The sequence below is a fragment of the Meleagris gallopavo genome, chromosome 3 (genome assembly GCF_905368555.1).
Source record: "Meleagris gallopavo chromosome 3, MGAL_WU_HG_1.1, whole genome shotgun sequence".
In the NCBI taxonomy this organism is placed as follows: domain Eukaryota; kingdom Metazoa; phylum Chordata; class Aves; order Galliformes; family Phasianidae; genus Meleagris; species Meleagris gallopavo.
Genome location: NC_139406.1, coordinates 73,035,665 through 73,053,674, shown reverse-complemented (window position 1 = coordinate 73,053,674; position 18,010 = coordinate 73,035,665). Strand labels below are relative to the sequence as shown.

Genomic DNA, 18,010 nt, shown 5'->3' with positions numbered 1-18,010 from the left:
TATGACGTGAAAGCTAGCTCAATATTGACTTGTTTCCACTCAGTAATTAGGGAGCATGAAAAGTAATTGTTCAGAGAATGAGAGTGGAAAGGCATACTAGATAGGGAATGTGAGAGAGAACCAAAAGGCAGAGTTGTTAGGAGGAGTTGATGTGGGCTTATAAGAGCTGTAATGAAGAAGAGAATGCAGACCTGTAAGGAACAGGTTTTGCTGTGTTTCCTCCCCTCCTCCCCCCAAACTGTTTATTTAAAGGTTCTGTTGTAGATGTCCAGTAATCTTTAGTTGCTTTGAGGATCTCCAGTGATGGCCTGTAATATAAGATATTCTTTTAACTGACATCTACTGTGAGATGACACTCCGATTGCTAGCTTTCTACATGTGTCAGTATACTTGTACCACACATGAGTGGGGGAAGAGAAAGGAGAAGAGAGTGTTTAGGCTTAGAGGGGGGGAAAAAAGGTTATAAGGGAAGATGGAATTGGATTTGTTAGGAAGTAATGTCCAGTATAGAGGGAGCCTTGATGGAAAAGATAAAAACATATTAGGGCTGCTGTGTTGTTGAACTGATGACTGTGGAAAAATCAAAAACAGGAGACTGCATGGATCAAATTTCTCCATCTTTTATAACTGCTGTTCTTACAGTTTTTTGTTATACATGGGTTAGGAGAATCCCAGAATGGTTGAGATTGGAAGGGACCTCCGGGTCCATCTTGCCCACGCTCTGCTCCATCAGGGACACCCAGAGGAGGGAACCCAGGCCCATGTCCAGGAAGTATTTGTGGAGCTCCAAGGAGGAAACTCTGCAACCTGTCTGGGCAGCCTGTGCTTGGTTGCTGTCTTGGTAAACAAGTGTTTCCTGATGTTCAAAGGCAACCTCCTGTGTTTCAGTTTGTGCACATTGCCTCTTGTCCTGGCACTGGGTACCACTGTACAGAGCAGGGCTACGCCTCTCTGTGCTCTGTTTTCTCTGTACCCTGTTATCAGGTACATATGGACATCGGTGAGATATTCCTGAACCTCTTTTTCTCCCAGCTCTCTCACCACAAGAAAGTTGCTTCAGATCCCTCAGCATCTTGGTGGTGCTGTGTTGGACTTTATTCATTGAGCTCCCCAGTACACGAGAGACCTGGACGCAGAACTAAACCTGGTACTCCAGGTGCAACCTCACCAGTGCTGAGTAGAGAGAAAAGCTCACTTCTCTTGACCTGCTGGTAATACTTTGCCTAATGCAACTCAGGTTACCACTTGCCTTCTTTGTGGCGTGGGCATGTTGCTGACTCGTGTTCAGTGTGGTGTCCACGGGACCCCCAGGCCCTTCTCTGCAGAGCTGCTTTCCAGTTGTGTGCCCCTGGGGCTCTTTCTCATCAGACGTGTGACTTTACACTTCTTGCTGAAGTAGGTGAGGTTCCTGTCAGCCCATTTCTCCAGCCTGCTGAGGTGGCAGCCCTTTGGTGAATCAGCCACTCCTGTCAGTTTCAGGTATCTGCAGGGGTACATGGAAGGAGGGACATGGTAGAAAGTTTAGAAAAGAATGAGTGGCACAAAGTGAATAAGATGTGTTTATGTATTGTTTGGTTTAAAAAAAAAAAAAACAAAACAAAAAACAACAACAACAAAGGATCACTTTTTTAAACTGAAAGCAAAAAATTTTTCTCCGCTTTTGGAAATTTTTTGTGTCCTCTGTGTAGTGATAGAAGATCTTATTGGTTTTAACTTGGTTTTCAAGAAGAGTTGAACCAGACCAAGGAAAAATGACTGCTGTGGAATGCGAATATTTAAATACCTGGAGCAGGAAATTCATATCTTTGCTTACAGAAAGGTGAAGCAGACGGTTATCACTGTTTATATGTTCTTCCATTCTGTAGACCACTCAAAAAGAAAGACTGCCAGGCTACATAGAACTTTTATTCTCCCTTAGAATACTGGGTGTTCTGGTATGTAGAGTAAGAAAAGTACAGATATCCTCTATTTTTCATGCAAACTTTGGGATAGTCTTGCAAGATCTTTGGGCTTATTTGAATTCTATTGCTCTACTCCCGCAGAACGTTTCATTAATAATTTTAGCATTTCTATCTTACACAAAACAAATTCTGAAATTTGAATGTCAGTGAGTACTTGTTCTGTAGATACTGGTGAGGGTTGCCATTCAGTCGTCTTTGTTGTATTGTTAAATACAGAAAGTATTCAGTGTTCTACCTGCCTAAGACAATTTAGATGGACAATTGCTGTTGTATCTGTGCGCTGAATTTGAAACTTGAAAACTTGCTTGAATTTGCATGTCTTTATGAATGTTTTGTATGATGATCTTGTGGAAAAATATTCTTGTCACAAGAACAAACAACTTGAAGTGGCTCAGTTTCTCCTGGCAGGCATACATGTTGGTGGTCTGTATCAGTTGTTACATGAATCTATCAGCATGTGCACTTGTACTGCGAGAACAAGAAGTTCACTCTTTCAATTTGTGTGTTCTTTAAGGTATTCATTCTTCTACAGGTTAAATTTAAACACAAGTATGTTTCTTTCTGTTGTGCCTAGTTAGTGAGTCTTAAGTAGAGGCTTGTATTTGCTTAAATGCCTTATTTTAAAATTACTTTTCACTTTGCAGTTCTTTTCGACTTGGCCATAATCTCAGGCCGATTTAGTAAACCACTGTAGAGTTTAACTACTTTTTTTATAAAATTGGCTTTAATTCTTAATTTTTTCAGGTACTGTTAATTACAATATAATCTTAGTAACTCTAAGCTGAGACATGTTCCATTCTGTAAGTCTAAAAAAAAAAAAAAAAAATCACTTCCAAAAAATAAAAAATTGAGAAACAAACACATAATTTATACTCTTAGTTTTCTGAAAGGGTGATCTAATCACCCAGACTACTTGTAGATTTTTTTTTTTTAATTACATAAATGAGGCTTGAAGTCTTTCAGCTTTGTATTGCTCATCTCAATTTCTTTAACGGAAACAAGAAGTGGTTTTATTGTATTTTTGTTTTTGGAAGAATAGAGAAGTATTGTTGCTTGGAGGTGGGGAGGGAATTGATTCTTATTTTGTCAGAATGTATATTGAATTGCCTCAGGCAGCTGGGGGCATGTGTTCTTTAATTTCCCTGAGCTGTCAAATGAAAACTATGGTTGAACCAAAGAGGAGTTTTTGCTATTTCTCCATGCTGAATTAAAAAGAAATTGAGGAAGAGAGAACTGAAGTACGTAAGAACCCTTACTTTACTGCAGTAGTTATTTAAAAATAAGTGATAGGAAAAAGTAGAAGTCTCCTCATATTTGGAGAGGAGACCTGATTAAGCATATATTCTTGCCTCCAGATCTAGGAATTCACCAGATCTTCATTTTTCCGTAGCTGTGTTTCTTTTCTTAAAGTTTTCTTCTTTTACTAGAAAGTGAACAGTACTGTGCTTTGCTCTACTGGCTAAGAAATGAGGAAAGCAAAATTCAAAGCTAAGCTCTAACTGGTTGGTAACCTGAGTGGTACAGTTGATACACTAGAGGGGAGGGATGCCATCCAGAAGGACCTGGAGAGGCTTGGGAGGCGGGCCTGTGACACCCTGTGAAGTTCAGCAAGGCCAAATGCAAGGTCTTGTACCTGGGCTGGAGTAATCCCAAACAGATAGAGAATTGGTGGAGAATATCTTGAGAGCAGCCCTGAGAATAAGGATTGGAGGTGACAGTTGGTGAAAGACTTGACATGAGCCGTCAGTGTGTGCTTGCAGCCCAGAAGGCCAACCATATCTAGGGTTGCATCAAGAGAAACATGACCAGCAGGTTGAGGGAGGTGATTCTGCCCTTCTACTCTGCTCTTGTGAGACCCTGCCTGGAGGAGATGGAGCTGTTGGAGCGAGTCTAGAGGAGTGCAACGAAGATGATCAGGGGGCTGGAGCACCTCCCCAACGCAGACAGGCTGAGAAAGCTGGGGCTCTTCAACCTGGAGAAGAGAAGGCTCCGGATGGACCTTATAACAGCCTTCCAGTACCTGAAGGGAGCCTACAGGAAAGCTGAGGAGGGACTTTTTAGAAGGGCATGTGGTGATAGGACAGGGAAATTGTTTTAAACCGGAAGAGGGCAGATTATGACTAGATATTAGGAAGAAACTCTTTACTGTGAGGGTGGTGAGACACTGGAACAGGTTGACCCAGCAAGGTGGCGAATACCCCCTCCTGAAGGCATTCAAGACCAGACTGGATGGGGCTGTGAGCACCCTGGTCTAATGGGAGGTGTCCTTGCCTATAGCAGGGGGTTGGAACTAGATGTTTATATAGTACCTCCAGAAGTTGAGAAGGCTTGGGATGAAGACTGGCCACATGGTGTCCTGTGGTGTATCTGCAGTGTGAAATGTTGTTTTCCCCTGTTTTCTACAAGACTCAGTTTATAGGATTAATCATGCTCACTCAGTGAGGAATGGTATACTCTAGTAAAATACTGTATAACAGGTGATCTCATGTATATTTGCCAAAATACTGAAGTTGCTCTGAAGACAATTATTTTCCCCCAGATTTCTGACCTTCATCTTCCCATTAAAATAAATACTGGTATTAACTAATTGTACATATTGCTATGAAAATATACAAATCACGTTTAAGGAGATCTAGCTTCCTGGATGATTTCTATAGTTTCCACCTAGATTGCTTTAGGTAGCTGCCTAAGACCTTTGAGATCCATTTTGTGAGCAATCTTAACATCACTAGTAAGCATGTAATACTAAATTAAATTTTTAATAGGTTAGCATCGCGTAATTCATTGGTTTTCTGTTTTTTTTTTTTTTTTTTTTTTTTTTTAAATGTGCTTCCTGGAAGAAAAAGTATAGAATGCTATTTCAGTTCTAATGGCAGTGTTTGCTGGACTCTGTACTAATATGTTCCAATAGTATATATTCTGTGCTGTGTATATAGTATACTGTATAGTTCATACATTTGTGTTTCAGTCAGGGGTAACTGTTCAAATGAATTTTTAATCAGGACAGTTCTCTTTTGATACCCCATATACACCTGACATCACAAAACAGTCATATTTCTGTTGTACTAATAGGGAAGTTATCCTTATTCCCTCTTCACAGTGCAGTGAAGAGGTGCTTTAGTCCCCCAGAGCTTCACTGTTGTTTGCCTTGGCCAGGACTATGATAAATTACCAGTGTATTTCCAACTTGAGTCAATTTATCAGCATGTAAAATTAAAATTGAGCCAATAAAATTTGTCTCAGTCTAGTGAACTAAGCCCAGAACTGTGAAATCTTTCATGTTTATATGTATATATAAATAAAACAACCTGAGTTCATGGTTGGGGTGGATTTAGTATTGTGTATTATTGCTGAGAGGAATAGGCAGAAATACAGAGAAACTGCAAATAAAGGAAATGTTACTGTGTTAAAACTGAATCACAGAATTCCTAGAGTAGGAAGGGGCATCTGAAGGCCTCTAGTCCAACTCTCCTGCAATGAACAGATATGCACAGCTAGATCAGTTTGCCCAGGGCCTGTTCCAGCCTGGCGGTGAAAGCCGAGGGGTGGGGCATCAGCCATCCCTCTGTTCCGGTGCCTCACCACCCTCACTGTAGAAGATATTTTTCCATGTATCTAACTTAAACCTACCCTCTTTGAGCTTGAAATCACTTCCCATTGTTCTGTCACCATAGTCCCTACGAAGGCGTTTGTCCTTTTCTTTCCTGTAGGTCCTCTTTAGATACTGAAAGGTGGCGATCAGGTTTACAAAAAATATTTATTTGAGAGATACTGAAGAAAGAGGTGAACAGGGTGACACTGTTTTGAAAATAGTAGTTTGGAAGGGACCTCTGAAAGTGGTCTAATCTAATTTCTAGCTCCAAGGAAGGTAAACTTTGAAGTTCAGTTAAGTTGATAATGATATTGTCCAGTTGAATTTTGAAAAATCTGTGAAGGTGAAGATCTGTAAAGGAAGTTCAGCTGTCTCCCTCCCTCCCTCCATTCCCCTTTCTCTAAGCTGCCTTTCCATCCACTTTCACCATTGTTTTCTTCAATTTTTTTCTTCAAATAAACTGGAATTTTCTTTGTGGCAACTTGTAACTGCTGTCTGTTCTGCTGTTTCCTCACAATTTTCTGTGGTGTGTATGTTCAGTTTTTATTTCATTTTTTTTTTTTAAACCACACTTCCTTTACTTGGAAACCAAATTGAACTATCCACCTCTTCTTCAGACCAGACGATTTAGTTCTGTTAACTTGTACTCAAGCCCCCAGAGAGCTCAGTGGTCCACTGCTGGACTTTCACCAATTTGTCAGCATTTCTTTTAATAGTAGCCTGCAACTGTGCTTACTGTTCCAGATTTGGCTTTACAAGTGCTGAATGAAAAGGAATATTTATTTGCCTTACTTTGCCGACTATGTTTTCCTATTGAAGCTTGCCACACCACGAGCCTTTGCTGCTGTGGGGGTGTATCACTGACTCATGTTCATCTTGCCTGCTGGCCCTGTTGCCTATCTTGACCCTTTCCTGCAGTGATCCTACGAGCCCCACTGATCATAGCCCATACTGTTGCGTGGTATAAGGTTTGTGCGTCACAAGCGTAAGACTTTGCCTTTGAACTTCACAAGTTTGCAGTCAGCTTCACTTCTTCAGTTTGTTGAGCTGCTGCTGAGTAGCAGCTCTGCCTTTTAGTGCAGTGGCAGCTTCTTCTGTTTCTTGTCACCCACAGACATGATGAGGGTGTGTTCTAGCTCACTGTCTAGGTTGTTAATGAGGATCGTAGAATATCTGTCCTAAAATCAACCCCTGAGAAATATCACTTGCTGGCTGATACTTAAACTTTGCACTACCACGGAGCCCTGTAGTTGTTCATCTTCATCTGCTCTATGAGTCCTCAGTTCAGCTGAAAAAAGAGATATCAACAACTTTCATAAAGTCAAAGTAAATTACATCCACAGTTGTCTTTTAGTCCTTCTAGAAAAGTGGCCGTGTTAGTTTGGTATGATATTTCTTTGGTAAAATTGTGCTGTTGGTTTCTATTCACCTTCTTACTTCTTTTCTGCCTAGAATATAATTTATCTGAGGATTTTCTCCTGGAGAGTGAGGACAAATTGGTCAGCCTGTAATTTCTCAAATCTTCATTCCTTCCCTGTTTGAATATGGTTCATGAGGGATCTTCTCTACTTGCTTTAATTTCTTAAAGATGATAAAAACTGCCACTGTGTTGGTGGTACTAGCCGACTCCTCAGTACCTCCTAATCAAACAGAATGACAGAATAACCAAAGTTGTCACAGATCTCTGGAGCTGAAGCAGGGTTACCTGGAACAAGGTGCACAGGCCCATGTCCAGATGGCATCTGAAGATCTTCGAGGAGGGGACTCAACAGCTTTGGGGCAGCTTGTGCCGGTGCTTTCTAACTTGTCCTAGCTCATTCCAACTTGCTGCTAGGCAGAGAGAACTGAGATCCAGAGAAATAAAGGTGGAGGCAGAAAAGATACCTAGAACCTTTCCTGCACCTCTTGTCAACAGAGTGACCACCTTCTTTATTAATAGACCAACATTTTCTTTGAGCTTTCTTCCTGCATATAGGCAGAAAGAAGCTTTTTTTTTGCTGTCCTGTATATTTCTGTACGTTTTCAAAACCAGCCTAAGCTTAGCCTTACTAATGCAGCTCCTTAGTACCCAGGCAGTTTTTTACTTGTGTTTTGTGGTGTGTTCATGCTTCTGCCTCTTTAATACTTCAATTTCTGTACTTCATCTCAATCAGAAGTTCGCTGTTCCTTCAAGATAGCCTCCTGCTAGACTTGCTCAATATCTTGTACATCTGGATGGATTGTTTTTCTGCTTTGACAAGGTTGCCCTTGATGTTCAACCAGCTCTCCAAGGTTCCATTAGCCTTCAGGGCAGCAAGGCCTGGGATCCCATCTTAATTCCTTTAATAAGCCTCGGTTTTCTATCTGAAATCTGGTTCTGCTACGTGCTTCTGTGACTTCCTCTTTAGCTTAACTTCTACCATCTAATAGTCACCACCAAAGCTGCTGCAGGCTTACATCCCTGCTCCCTTTCTTGCTCATAATTAGCTGATCCCGTGGAATGCCTGCTGTAAGTGGTTGTAAAATGAGTAATGCTCTGGTGGTGTTATCGAGCATGCTAAAAGGTGGTGATCTACAGATGCATCTGCTCAAGGTAGAAGCCGCCTTCTCTGTCGGGGACAAGAAAAATCACCACATTGCCCCTCATTCACTTTGGGCACATGGCTCAATGTTTCTCCAATGGTGGAGAGGCTCTGTACTGTTCTGTACTAGTTCCAGGATTGTCAGCATCTGGTTAGCTCAGTTCAGCATCCAGTTTTGTACTTCATAGATGTGTTTCAGCAAACTGGAACTTGGTACTGAAGAGTAAGGCCCGAAGAGTTCAACTTGCATATTCAAATCAGTTCTTGATCTCTCTTTGCCTGCTAATTAGTGCCAGCTGATAGCAAGCACATGACAGTAGTAGATGCATAAGGTTTCCTGAAATAGTTTTCTCTTATTATTCTTATAATTGTCTGTTGCTGCTGGGCTATATTAATATTCAAACTGCAGCTGGAACTGTAGTTATATCCCCTACAGTTCAAATTGCTGTTTTACTAGCACTTTGTTGAATTACTATTTTAAACATGTTAATTTGAGAAGACAAGATCTGTTGCCTAATATATTCAAGAAACATTACAGAGGTTTTGCTATTGGGAATGCATAGTCAAAAACTCAAATCTGAAGAGCACCCATTCACTTGTGCAGTGCAACTGTTGTAAATATCACCGTTATATCTATTATTGCATATTTTCCATGTGATTGTATATGTAGAATGGCTTAGGCTTATTAGGAAGAATAGTTGTTGCTGCATCTCATCCTTCACTGTATGATCCTGTGCCTTGAGGTCCCTTCCAATCCAAGCCATTCTGTGATTCTAAGTTCTACTTCTGTAAAATTGACAGTTCTCCTATAGTAGTGAGTTCTTATTCCTTTCATTGCCATGATATTGTGGTATGCTCTTAGTTATGGTATAGGAAGAAGAAGGGATTATGTCCCTTAGTTTGAGCAGTTACTCCAAGACTTAGAGCAAACCATGTTTACTTGCAGAATTTCAATGTCATGTGTGGTATCTCACTCAAGATGTAGGCTGGGAATTTTATTTGAAGAACGCTGTCTTCACGCAGTGTGCAGAACTACTTAGAAAAGAACTTAAAGGTAATTGCTCAGAAAGTGATGGTCAGATAATTATTGGCTTCAGTAAAGTGTAACCCCATTGGTGTTTGTAGCAGTCAGAGTGGGAACCAGATTCAAATGCTGGATCCAGAGTAGAGCAGCAACCATAACAACTATTTTTTTTGTCTCTGAAGCTGTCTGCCTTATTTGAAGGTTAATTTATGTTACAAGCAGGAAAGGTGTCTCAGTAACTGTCCTCTTTTCTCCCCTTCTTATTTGCTTATGTCCCCCATCCAGCCTTAACTTCACAAAAACGGAGGAGAGGTATGTGATAAGGTGAGATTGGTGGTGTCTGATCTTACAGATTCTTCTGGGGGAAAGATTGGTTATCCATGCCTCCTTCATTTGCCATGGGAGTGGACCTACCCAGCATGCTTGATCTAATCAGTCTGTTGAGATGCAGTGATCTGATACTTCCAGGCTTCACGTGCATGTATGACTTAGTGTAAAAAGAGCAGCTGGGAAAGGACGTAGGCAGTTAAAGCAATTGAGCTGAACCATTTCTATGGGGCCCTCAGGAAGAAGAGTGATTGACTGTGAGCAGAGAGACTGGTTAGATGAGTTGTCTCAACAGCTGCATGGATTAGGTAGTGTGTGATTGGCTGCATAAATGCACCCTTAAGTCTCCCTTGTGTGTGGCATCCATGGCCAGTTAGACAGAAATATGTGCATAAGCTGTGATCTGATTTGCCCCATACATTTTTTAAGGTTTTTAAAGATTGGCTTCATTATTTGTGCTTTTATGTAGGCTATAGAGTTGCTGACCTTTATCTTTCTCCTTCATTTTCATGTTTAACTTGCATGTGACTTTAATGATGAAGAAGACATCTGGGTGTGTTCTCTTAAACCCACGTGGTCTTTACATCCAGTGGCTCTATGCCATTACATTAATGCCAGCAGACATGTCAGGGTTCCAGGCCATCCTCCGAGCAGTGTATTTCATGGCTCTGTAGGAGTTATACTGTTCTTGACTGTGTGCTTGCTGGTTGTCTAGCAGCTGTTATTCTTTTATCATCAATGCTTGGATTTGAAGTTGCTTCATGGCTGACTCATGCTTAGAGGGTAGTGCCAACACACCAAAGGGACGTGGCCTACTGAATTAGAGTTAGCCGAGGATACCAAGGAGATGGATGAAAATCTCCTCAGGGAGGAGGGAAGGTCTCATTGCACTCTACAACTTCCTGAAGGGAGGTTGTGATGAGGAGGGGTTTGGCCTCTTCTCCCAGGCAATAAATAGGACCTGAGGAAATGGCTGCAAGTTGTACCAGAAGAGGTTTAGATTAGACATGAGAAAAAATTTTTTCTCTCAGAGAGTGGTCAGGCACTGGAATGGCCTGCCCAGGGAGGTGGTGGAGTTGCCGTCCCTGGCAGTGTTTAAGAGGCATCTGGATGAGGAGTTGCGAGATATGGTTTAGTTTGTGGTAGCAGTGGTATTGGGAGGGCAGTTGGACTAAGATGATCTTGCAGGTCGTTTCCAACCTTGTGAATCTATGGTTCTATGATTCATTATATCCTTCTAAATGTTACAAGATAATAAAGCTTAGTATTTTGTCTTTGTACTGTTGTGCATACCTTTGGCTGTGTTTAGCCATAATACAGACAGAAAGAACTCCTTCCATAATTGTGTCACATTGTAAAGATGATTGTTACACATGTCTTACGAAGCATGGATGGATCTAGGACATCTGGAGTTGGGACTGATGTGTGTCATGTGTCATTTTAAGACAGAATATGTCTATTTTCCCTTTTATCTCTCCGTGCTTCCCTCTTATTTCTGTTCCTGATAAGTGTCACTCGTACTCTGCTACTTTTTTATAGGCTGCATTTGCTTCTGTGGACTTTTCTGGCCACTGCGTATGTTCTGATGTTAAATACTTTTTACTTGCATAACAAGTTGCCATCGGCTTTCCTTTATTAATGGACTGGATAGCGTAATGGATTGCAGTGTATGAGAGTTCACCTTATTTGCTGGCTCCTTGATCCTTAACTTCTTTGTCAGCCTTTTGATACAAGTATTCTGTTACCGTCTCCTTTTGAGAGCTGGATTTTACCAGGTGACTGTAAAAGCATTTTTCACCCAGAGGTCACCCTGATATCCATGTGGTTTTACTGCTAATATTTCAAGAACTGAAACTAGGTATTTACTTCCATAAGAGCACATTGTACTGAAGATACTTTTCCTGTAGAGCCTTTTAATCACAATTTCTCACGATACTACTTTCAAGAAGAAGGCAGGCAGAAAGCTGTGTATATATATAGTGATATTGTAGTGTATATATAGTGTTTTTTTTCAGTGTGCACATTCATGACTAATGGCATGGAAGTCTTTGGAGACTAAGGGTGCTGTATTGTTTCTGAAGTGGGGTAGATTTCGCAAAGCTCTGACAGAAAATGTTACATTCCAGATGTCCTAAACTCTACATAATTGGATTTTTTAATAGCTGGAACTTAGATTACATGTAGTGTGAGTCTTCAGATAACATTTTACTATACTTATTGCAAAAATGGTTGGCTCACGTACTTTGGGTTGTCTCTTTCTCCGGATACTCTTCTGCCCATAGTTCAGTTTATTTCACAGCTGGCTTTAGAGTTCCTTCGTGCTTGGTTGCAGACCAGGTGAGCACTTTCATTCCTTCAGGGACAGAGCAATGCCAGGAGAGCTGTCTTGTTTGAGCTGTGCTTGGCTTTGGTTCTTGCAGCATGCACCCTTTGAAGCAGCATAGTGGTCAGCATGAAAAAGTAGCACAAATAAAAGCTTTGAGCAACCACTCAGTAGAACCACTGTGAAAAATCTCGAGGAAAAATGGCAGACAGGGGATGCATAATGTGCTGTGAAGGCAGCCACCCATCGCTGTGAAGTGTCAAATTAATGCTACCATCACGTTCGTCCTCTGCTTGTAGAGGGAAGGGAAAGCTTATATGAGTCAGTGAAAATCTTTAGGAGTAGTAATGCATGGACTTGTTCAGAAGACTGTGCAAGTTTGAGCAGCTTGTGTCCCTGCTACATCCTTGTTGACTGTGCCATGAATTGAGTCAGGAAACTGTTTCTTGGAAGAACAGTTTGGCAGACGGGTTTATTGTGGTCAGTTAGAATTGTTTAGTGGAAGGGCTGGCAGTGGGAGTTAGTGTGGAGGCTTCGGTGAAAGGGGAGACTGGAGCTTGATGCTGCTATTTGAGTCGGAAGCTCAGAAAGCAAATGGTATCCTGGGCTCCATCTGAAGAGGGGTGGCCAGCAGGGACAGGGAGGTGATTGTCCCCCTCTTTCCTCTGCCCTTGTGTGGCCCCATCTGGAGTACTGTGTCCAGGTCTGGAGCCCCCAGTACAAGAAGGACAGGGAGCTGTTGGAGAGGATCCGGAGGAGAGCACGAAGATGATCAGGGGACTGGAGCACCTCCCCCTATGAAGACAGGCTGAGGGAGCTGGACTTGTTCAGACTGGAGAAAAGAAGGCTGTGGGGTGACCTCATTGCAGCCTTTCAGTACCTGAAGGGAGCCTACAAACAGGACCGGAGTCAACTCTTTGAAAGGGTAGATAACAGCAGACAAGGGGAAATGGTTTTAAGTTGAGGGAAGGAAGATTTAGGTTGGATGTCAGGGGGAAGTTCTTTACTATGCAAGTGGTGAGGTGCTGGAACAGGCTGCCCAGAGAGGTTGTGGATGCTCTGTCCCTGGTGGTGTTCAAGGCCAGATTGGATGGGGCCTTGGGCAACCTGGTCTAGTATTAAGTGGAGGTTGGTGGCCCTGCATGTGGCAGGGGGGTTGGAGATTCAAGATCCTCGAGGTCCCTTCCAACCCTGTCCATTCTCTGATTCTGAGTCAGTGCACATATGACGGTGCCTTTGGGTTTCATACCCAGGTTTTATGGGACCAGGTTGAAGCAGGAATAGGGAAATGGTTCTATTTACTAAGAGATTAAAACTAGTTATGAGTAACTCAGGAGCTCCCATTCTGCTGGTTGACAGTGATGGCAAGTGGCTTTGGTTCTTGTTTTTGTTTTGTTTCTGGAAGGGAACTGCAAACATGTACCAACACTTTCAAAACTGAAACTAGAGGAAATTGGTGTGGCTTAATTTAATTTCTGCATAGGATTGTGAAAAGAGAGGGAAAAGTACAGCTGATGTTGCAAGCAAATTAGTATATTTGAAGGAACCGACGCGGGGAGGGGTGTTACTGGACCTTATTCTCACCAACAAGGATGGACTTGTTAAGGAAGTAAAGGTGGGGGGGCAGTTTGGGTTGTAGTGATCATGAGATGGTGGAGTTCAAGATCCTGAGTGGAAGAAGCAAAGCAATAAGTAGGATTGCTACCCTGGACTTTAGGAGAGCCAACTTCGATCTCTTCCGGGACCTACTTGGAGCTATCCCGTCGGCTTGGGTGTTAGAAGGTAAGGGGGCTTCTGAGAGCTGGTCAGCATTTAAACAGCTCTTCTTCCAAGCTCAGGATCGGTGCGTTCCTGTGAGCAAGAAATTGGGAAAAGGTGGCAGGAGACCTTTGTGGATGAGCAAGGAGCTCATGTGCAAGCTCAAAGGAAAGAAGAAGGTCCATGAAATGTGGAAAAAGGGTCTGACCACTTGGGAAGAATATAGGAATGTAGTCAGGGCCTGCAGGGATGCAACAAGGAAGGCTGAAGCCCGCCTGGAATTGAATCTAACTAAACTGATAAAGGATAATAAAAAAAGCTTCTTCAAGTATGTTAACAGCAATAGGAAAACTAGAGAGAATGTGGGCCCCTTACTAAGTGAGGGGGGGGTTCTGGTAACGGGGGATGCTGAGAAGGCAGAGATACTGAATGCCTTCTTTACTTCCGTCTTCAATGAAAAGGCTCTCCCTCAGGTTTCCCACACCCTGGAGCTTAGTGAGAGGGTCTGGGGAATGGGAGACTTCCCTTTAGTCAGGAAAGAGGACGTGCGTGAGCGCCTAGGCAGTACTAAGGTCCACAAGTCCATGGGACCTGCTGGGGTGCATCCACGTGTGCTGAGGGAGCTGGTGGAGGTCATTGCCGAACCGTTCTCCATCATTTTTGAGAGGTCTTGGATAACAGGGGAAGTCCCTGAAGACTGGAGGATAGCCAATGTCACTCCGGTCTTCAAAAAGAGCAAGAAGGAAGATCCAGGTAATTATAGGCCTGTCAGCCTCACGTGTGTCCCTGGAAAGGTGATGGAACAGCTTGTGCTGGATACCATCTCCAGACACTGGGAGAAAAGGAGGTTATCAGGAGTAGTCAGCATGGGTTCACCAAGGGGAGGTCATGCTCGACCAACCTAGTGGCCTTCTATGATGCTGTCACATGCTGAGTGGATGGGGAAGAGCGGTAGATGTAGTCTACCTTGATTTCAGCAAGGCATTTGATACTGTCTCCCACGACATCCTTATAACAAAGCTGAGGAAGTGTGGGATAGATGAGTGGACAGTGAGGTGGGTTGAGAACTGGCTGACTGGCAGAGCGCAGAGGGTCGTCATTGGTGGTGCAGAGTCTGGCTGGAGACCTGTAACCAGTGGTGTCTCCCAGGGGTCTGTGCTGGGTCCGGTCTTGTTCAACATCTTCATCAATGACCTTGATGAGGGGATAGTGGTTACCCTCAGCAAGTTTGCTGATGATACGAAGTTGGGAGGATTGGCTGACACGCCTGAAGGCTGTGCTGCCATCCAGCGAGACCTGGACAGGCTGGAGAGCTGGGCAGTAAGAAACCGGATGAGGTTCAACAAAAGCAAGTGTAGGGTCTTACACCTAGGGAGGAATAATTGCATGCACCAATACAGGCTGGGGGATGAGCTGCTGGAGAGGAGCTCTGCAGAGAGGGACCTGGGCGTCCTGGTGGACGACAGGTTGGCCATGAGCCAGCAATGTGCCCTCGTGGCCAAAAAGGCCAGTGGCATTCTGGGGTGCATTAAAAAGAGCGTGTCCAGCAGGTCGAGGGAGGTGATCCTCCCCCTCTACTCTGCCCTGGTAAGGCCTCATCTGGAGTACCGCATCCAGTTCTGGGCTCCCCAGTCCAAAAAAAGACAGGGATCTTTTGGAAAGATTCCAGCAGAGGGCCACAAAAATGGTGAAGGGCCTGGAGCATCTCCCCTATGAAGAAAGGCTGAGAGAACTGGGTCTGTTTAGCCTTGAGAAAAGACGACTGAGAGGGGACCTGATCCAGGTTTATAAATATCTGAGGTGTGTCAGCCATAGTGGTGAGGCCAGTCTCTTTTCAGTGGTACGTGGAGACAGGACGAGGGGAAACGGACATAAGCTGCAGCATAGGAAGTTTTGCACGAATGTGCGTAAGAACTTCTTCATGGTGAGGGTGACGGAGCACTGGAACAGGCTGCCCAGGGGGGTTGTGGAGTCTCCTTCTCTGGAGATATTCAAGTCTCGCCTGGATACCTACCTGTGCGACCTGGTGTAGGGAACCTGCTTTGGCAGGGGGGTTGGTCTCGATGATCTCTAGAGGTCCCTTCCAACCCCTACAATTCTGTGATTCTGTGATATTCATCTTAGGTTTTATACTTTCTTGCATTTCAAAACATGTGCCAAATTGTTTTGCATAGTTCTTGTATTAAATCATAGAATCGTAGGATCACAAGGTTGGAAACAACGTATAAGATCATCTAGTCCAACCGTCTTCTCATTACCATTGCTACCACAAGCACTCAACCATATCTTGCAGCTCCTCTTCCAAACGCCTCTTAAACACTGCCAGGGACGGTGACTCCACCACCTCCCTGGCCAGGCCATTCCATTGCCTGACCGCTCTCTGAGAGAAAAAGTTTTTTCTCATGTCTAACCTAAACCTCCTCCAGTACGAGCTTGCAGCCATTTCCTCAGGTCCTATTTGTTGCCTGGGAGAAGAGGCCAAACCCCTCCTCATCACAACCTCCCTTCAGGAAGTTGTAGAGTGCAATGAGGTCTCCCCTGAGCCTTCTCTTCTCCAGACTAAACAATCCCAGCTGCCTCAGCTGCTCCTTATAAGACTTGTGCTCCAGACCCCTCACCAGTTTCGTTGCCCTTCTCTGGACACGTTCCAGGGCCTCAATGTCTTTCTTGTAGTGATCAGCCCAAAACTGAACGCAGTACTCGAGATGTGGTCTCACCAGTGCTGAATAGAGGGGGCTGATTACCTCCCTGCTCCTGCTGGCCACATTATTTCGAATGCAGGCCAGGATGGCGTTGGCCCTCTTGGCCACCTGGGCACACTGTCAGCTCATGTTCAGCCGAGCATCAGCGAACATCCCCAGGTCCTTTTCCTCTTCACAATCATCCAGCCACTTAACCATTGTTTATTATATTTTTTAATTATTATTATTTTTTAGCTTTAAAACTAATGTTTGTTTGCTTGGTTCCCTTAAAAGAAATGAAGTCAAGCAACAGAGTTCTTCAGAGAAAGCTGAAATGTTTAGAACAGCTATAGACAGTTGTGTTCTGAACTGGTAAATGTTATGTAAGGGAATAAGCTTTTTGGAGACAAAAGGTTAAGTCTGTGAGTACTTTGAAAGTTGTGACGGATGTGTTATATGATCTTCACATAGCAATATTTGCGCTCATTAAAATGTGGATCATTTAATAAAGTGTATCAGGGGCCAGCTATAGCTATGTAGGCTCCTCTCAGTTCAGGTATGCAGTTTTACAGTGCCATAGTAACATGCTGTATTGCAGTATAGCTTTTGTGGATTATCTATGCGAAGGAAACCTTTGCATAGACAGTAAAATAATTAACATTCTTAGATATTTTAAAGATTCTGTATTTGCAGCTGAAATGAAGACCCATGTATTCAGTCTGATTATATTTTCCTGTGAGACTAATCTAGCAATTGCTGTATATTACAAATAATTGAAAAAGTACCCAGAAGTTCAGGGAGAATTCATTTTCTTCATCAGTCAGCAACAAGAAAGAAGAATGGTAGAAGAAAAAGCGGAAAGCATCTGGCTGGCATTCATACCCAATCATTTCCATAATTGTCTGTGGATCAAAAGAACAGGTGATAACCGTTACTGGCACCTTCTAGCGTCAGAGTGCCCTGACATCTCAGTTGGCCATTTTCAAGGCAGAGTAGGATATTGGCAAGCTTAAAAGGGCACATCTGTATGGGTGTAGTTCTTTGTGTCACTATGAAGCAAAGGCAGAGTGAACCAAAATTATTTTCAAAAATTAGTGTTTACTTAAGTCCCATATAACATGATGGGACTAGTCTTAAAAATAACCCCTTTTTAAAAGACAGACTTATACCTTTATTCCTTGCTTTTTGTTGCGTGTTTCTTTGTTCTTGTTTGGGTTCATTCTCTCTAATATGTACGTTGTCAGCGGTGAGAAGCTGCGAGTGGTGCAGTTAGGAACTGTTGATGGATAAAAGCAGATTCCTGTTAGTGCTAACAGATTTAACAGTCACTTCACATGTGGAAATTTGAGAAACTAAGAATATGTGGCATTCCTTTTCTCCCTTTCCAAATGAAGGACCGTGGTGGTTTGTTGTACAAACTGTATAAGGAAGTTTGGGGCATGAATGCTCTTAGCAGCTCTGACTTTTTGCAGCAAAGGGCTGGGAAGCAGGGAAGTATCCTGCTATGTGCCATCCATGCAGTGGTGAGCACCTGTTTTGACTAAGGTAATACATAACTTGGCAAGGAATATTTATGACCTTAGTAATAAATGTTTTGTTATATATTATCTAAACTGTGTGACTGTATATATGAAGGATGGCAACATTTAAAGAGTAATAATTTTTGACAGGCAAGAGAATAATGCATAATCTGAACTGCATCACTGAGCCCCTTTACTAATTTTGCAGTTTGCTTGCTTGAGTTGGATTTGGGAGGTGTAGGAATCTAGCTGTATGGATAAAG

At 43.0% G+C, this 18,010-nt stretch overlaps 1 protein-coding gene across 1 annotated transcript in view; it reads left to right on the top strand.

Annotated features, from left to right (window-relative positions):
* STK3 (serine/threonine kinase 3) overlaps positions 1–18,010 on the top strand; it is a 139,597-nt gene that overhangs the window by 10,532 nt on the left and 111,055 nt on the right. The gene's annotated exons all lie outside the window — the stretch shown is intronic.